Source organism: Marmota marmota, unplaced genomic scaffold (assembly GCF_001458135.2).
Source record: "Marmota marmota marmota unplaced genomic scaffold, marMar, whole genome shotgun sequence".
Lineage (NCBI taxonomy): Eukaryota > Metazoa > Chordata > Mammalia > Rodentia > Sciuridae > Marmota > Marmota marmota.
In genome coordinates, this window is record NW_026000093.1 from 14,735,190 (window position 1) to 14,740,472 (window position 5,283).

Consider the following 5,283-nt stretch of genomic DNA (forward strand, 5'->3'; position numbering starts at 1 on the left):
GTCAGTGACTCATAAGCTAACTCAAACAGAAATTGATTCCAAGTAGGGTCATTGCTGTAAGGTCCCCTCACACCTGTCAGCACGGTTATTTTCAAGATGTAAGTGTTGGTGATGATTCGAAGAAAAAGGAATAGCTGTAGATGGGAATGTAAATTAGAGCAACCATTAGGAAAACAGTATGGAGCTTCCTCAAAAAATGGAATTGCCAACTGGCTCAGTGGCACACACCTGTAATCCCAGCAGTACAGGAGGCTAAGGCAGGAGAATTGAAAGTTCAAAGTCAGCCTCGGCAAAGAGAGGCACTAAGAAACTCAGTGAGACCCTATCTCTAAATAAAATACAAAATAGGGCTGGGGATATGGCTTAGTGGTCAGTCGAGGGCCCCACTCAATCCCTGGTACAAAAAAAAAAAAAAGAAATTGCTATGCACCCCCATACTAGTCAACCTGCTCTTGGTTCCAAGTCCAATATGGTGACTTTCAAGGATGAGCTTGATTCAGCATCTTCTAAAGGAAGAACAAATGCCCAAGAATAAGATTACAATTGTTGGGACTGGTGCTGTTGGCTTGGCCTGTGCCATTAGCTTCTTTATTTTTGTTTTCTTAGTTATACATGACAGTAGAATCTATTTTGATATATTTATACAAGCAAGGAATGTATCTTATTATAAATAGAATCCCAGTATTGTAAATGTACATAATGTTGAGATTTATTGTGGTGTATTCATTAAATGTACAGCCATTAGATTCTTAATGAAGGACTTAGTAAATAAACTTTCTTTTGAAGTCATGGAAAACAAATTGAAGGGAGAGATGACAAATCTTCAATGTCTGCTGACTTTTTCTTAGTCTCTGCTGATATTTGGCAGTCTATCAAGTGACTACAAATTTCAAGCTAGTTATTATCACAATTGGGCATGTCAGCAAAGGAAGAAAGCAGTCTGAATTTGGTTCAGCATAATACAGACATCTTTAAATTCATTATTCCTAATGTTGTAAAACAGTCAAAACTATAAGTTGTTTATTATTTCCAATTCAGTGGATATCTAGCCCTACATATTTGAAAAGTAAGTGTCATTACCCAAAATCCAGGTGATTATAATCTGCATTCAACCCAGTTCCTGGTGAATTGGAGAAAAATGGGGAGTTCATCTATTATACTGTCATGGGTGGGTCCTTGGGGAGTATGCATACTCTAGTGTGCTTGTATGGAGTGGAATGAATGTTGCTGGCATTGCACTGAAAATTTTGCACCTGGATTTAGGTGCTGATGCAGCTCAAGAACAGCAGAAAGAGGTTCATCAACAGATGACTGACAGTGTTTAACAGGTGATCAAACTGCAAAGCTATACATCCTGGGCCATTGGGCTATCTGTGGAAGATCTGGCAGAAACTATAATGCAGAATCTCAGACATATGCATCCAATTTCCACCATGATTAAGGGTTTCTAACGAAAGAATCATTGTTGTCTTCCTTAGCGTTCCTTGCATCTTGGAACAAAATGAAATCTCAGATAATGTGAAGATGACTGACTCCTGAGGAAGAAGCCCATTTAAAGAGTACAGATGCACCTTGGGAGATCCAAAAGAGCTGAAATTTTAAAGTCTTCTAATGTCATACCACTTCACGGGGCGACAACAGGATGTTAGTTGGAGGTTGTGCATGATATCCTTATGATGTGATCTGTGATTAAAGCAATAATATTAATATGGCCTGGGAGAAACATCAATTTCCTAAAGTTAGAAATAGGAATGGTTCATAAAACTTTGAGGCTGTATCCTGATGCTGGAGACTACTTGTGTACTCCTAGAGTGGTAAATGTAAAATAGTTCTGCCATCTCTGAGGCACCACTGCCTATGTTGCGTATGCTCCAGCTGCCCTTCAAACCAGATGTGTGTTTACTGTGCTATATAAGTTCTGCTTCCAAAGACACTTAGCCAAACATTTACCACCCCCACCATCAGTCATCCTGGGATCCAATATACAAATCCAATATTGTATATCTTGTGCATAGCTGTTTAGATTGTATTTTGTGTTATATATACATATACATGTGCACATATATACATATATACGTGTGTGTACATATATATACTATATACAATCATTAGTATGCATTTCCATATGAAGTAAAAAAGATCTACATATAAACAATGCAACCAACTATCTGAATACTATACCAACTAAAACTCTGAATTAACATTAAGGAGAAAAAAAAAGTCAACATAGAACAACCACATGGTCTAGCAATTCCTCTACTGATTACATATCCAAAGGATAGCAAATAATTACATTGAAGAGATACTAGCATTTCCATGTTCACTGTAATATTATTCACAAGATTTGTGATATGAAATCAGTGTATGTAACTGTCAAAAGACGAATGGATAAAGAAAATGTGGTATATATACACAATGGAAATCCTGTCACTTGGGACAATGTGGGTGAAGTTGGAGAACATTAAATGATATTAGGTACAGAGAGATACACCACATAATCTCACTAATAGAATCTAAAAGAGTGGTGGGGGCTAGGGGCTAAGTGGGCAATGTAGAGATTGGGGATGTTGGTCAAAGGATGCTGTTAGGGCTTAGAACATGACACCCTCAAGTATGGTGTGTTGAATACTTCCTGAAGATTGAAAAGCCTCAGATGCAAGTTTCTTACTTTATCTATCCCTCCTTTCCTCCTCCCATCTTTTTCTCCTTGAAGGGAATTGTAACAACCAAAACTCCTCTTCCCCAAGGTAAGCCATAGAATCCAAAACCCCTGTCCCATGCAGTACACCAGGAAACCTAGAAAGGTAACTTTCATCCCTTCTCCCTTGAATACCTTCATACTAAATGGCTCCTGCCCATACCTAGAAGGAAGGAATACAACACAGAGGGTCCAAGAAGAATTGAACAGACAGATATTTCTGGGTTTACTTACACAGTTATTTACCATTAGATCAAAACCTGTTTGTCCATTGACATGCCTACATGGCTGTCCATTCCTCATGGAACCTAAACATAAAAATTGACAACTTTCCCTGGGTCTTTCTTTGTGTTGCCACTGTAAGACTCCTGTGTCATGTAAAACTTTGATTAAATAAATTTGTGATCTTTTCCTGCTAACTTGTATTTTGTTATAAATATGCCAGCCTTTACTTTATCATAGAGGAGAAAAAATATCACACCCTTTTATTCCTATAATACAGAATTTCACTTAGGAAGAATAAGTTCAAGAGATCTATCCTGCAACATAGTTAATAACAACGTACTGCGCACTTAAAAATTGCTAAAACTAAATTTTAAGTGTTCACAAAATTGGTAACTATGAGGTATAGCATGTTTAATTTAGCCATTCCACAGCGTCTACATATATCAGAACATCTTATTGTATACCAAAAATGTCTGATTTTTGCCAATTTAAAAATGTATGCAGATGAATAAAAAAATAAACAGTGTGAAGACCAAAAGAAATAAAGAATTAGAATGACACAGTATTTATTCAAAAGAAATGGGTTTTGAGTTAAGTTCTTACTATGTTGCCAGGATAACCTCAAACTTCTGGGCTGAAGTGATCCTCCTGTCTCAGCCTCCCAATTTATAAAAAAAAAATTTCAACATGAAACAGTACTACATAATTTTGCATATATGTATAAGCAGTAGGAATATAAAAATAAAGCCAGGAAAGATGCCCAACCCTTGGGTAGTGATTAAGGAAGGTTATGCATTGTTTAACTACCACTTAACTAACTCATATCAAAGTCATTATGCTATCTTTTTTGGTTGAAACTTATCTGATAAATCTTTATCCATTAATTTTCAAATAATTTATATCGTTTTGAAAATTGTATGCCTCGTGGTAATAGATTTTATGATAAATATAAATGAATCTGATATATATATGAATTTGATCAGCTCTACTAAATAAAAAGCCAAAGGCCCCCTGGACACCAGACCTTTTCAGCAGGGTGGCCCCAACTACATGGATTCTATTGTAGCTATTTCAGAAGTCTGTCAGGGACCAAAATGAGAACTAATGATTGTTTCCTCAGGTCAGAGAATACTTTCTCCAGATGCTTTTCATTCCTAGGTTATAATTAGGGAGTGGAATCGCAAAACTCCCACTACATAATGCTTTGAGGTAAGATGCCAATGGGTAAATAGGTAAATAGTATTAGAGAAATCCATTAAAGTCTCAACAACTATGATAGCATACTACAGTGACACAGCCACTTCAATGTTTATAGCTACACAATTCACAATAGCTAAACTGTGGAACCAACCTAGATGCCCTTCAGTAGATGGATAAAGAAACTGTGAGATATAGATATATATATATATGTATATATATGCCAATATATATGTGTGTGTATATACATATATATGTGTATATATATATGTGTGTATATATATACATACACACACACACACACACACACTGGAATGTTACTCAGCATTAAAAGAGAATAAACTTATGGCATTTGCAGGTAAATGGATGGAGTTGGAGAATATCATGCTAAGTGAAGAAAGCCAATACCCCAAAACCAAAGGCAGAATGTTCTCTCTGATATGTGGATGCTGATCCATAATGTCAGGGGTTGGGGGTTGGTGGGGTGGGATGGAGGAATAGAAACCAGGTGTGAGGATAGGAAAGATGGTGGAATGAGATGAACATCATTACCCTAGGTGCATGTATGACTGCAGATGTGGTATGACTCTACATCATGACTCTACATTGAGAACGTGGATTTTCCCCAGAACGAGCATGTAGAGTGCCGGTGAGTTCGGGAATAAAGAGTTGCTGTTTGAATCTACAAGCTGTGTGGTGGCTCGTTATTGTGTGCCCAGCCAGACTGTGGCATTTGGCGGCTCGTACGGGGAACATCTGAAACTTGCAGGTAAGTGAAATTGCTTGCCCCTGAGGGAAGGCGAGAGAATGGGTGATCAATTCAAAAAACAATGTGTTCCTGTTGTGATTTATTTTGTTTTTGTTTCAAGCTGCCTATCCCTAGAAATTTCTCAGGCAAACTGGGAAAAATGGTTGGCTAAAGGTTTGAAGTTTGTCAGCCCTGAGGAAGAGAAAATTGATACAACGATTTTTTATTCCGTTTTTGTTTCATTCAGTTTCGGTTTTGTTTTGTGTTATCTTATTGGGTTGCGTTATCTTTATAGTAGATTAGAAATTAGTAAAAAACAAACCGAAAAGATGTTAAGTAAATTGTTAGAGGTTCAGACCATGGAGAAAGACATTTTAGATCAAGCAAAAGAGAAGGTCTCTCGAGCTAGTCAGAC

The 5,283-nt window shown here is 37.1% G+C and overlaps 1 pseudogene; it reads left to right on the forward strand.

Moving 5' to 3' along the window:
- The first annotated feature begins 436 nt into the window (after positions 1-436).
- On the forward strand, positions 437-2,210 carry LOC107142265 (annotated as a pseudogene).
- Positions 2,211-5,283: the final 3,073 nt, after the last annotated feature.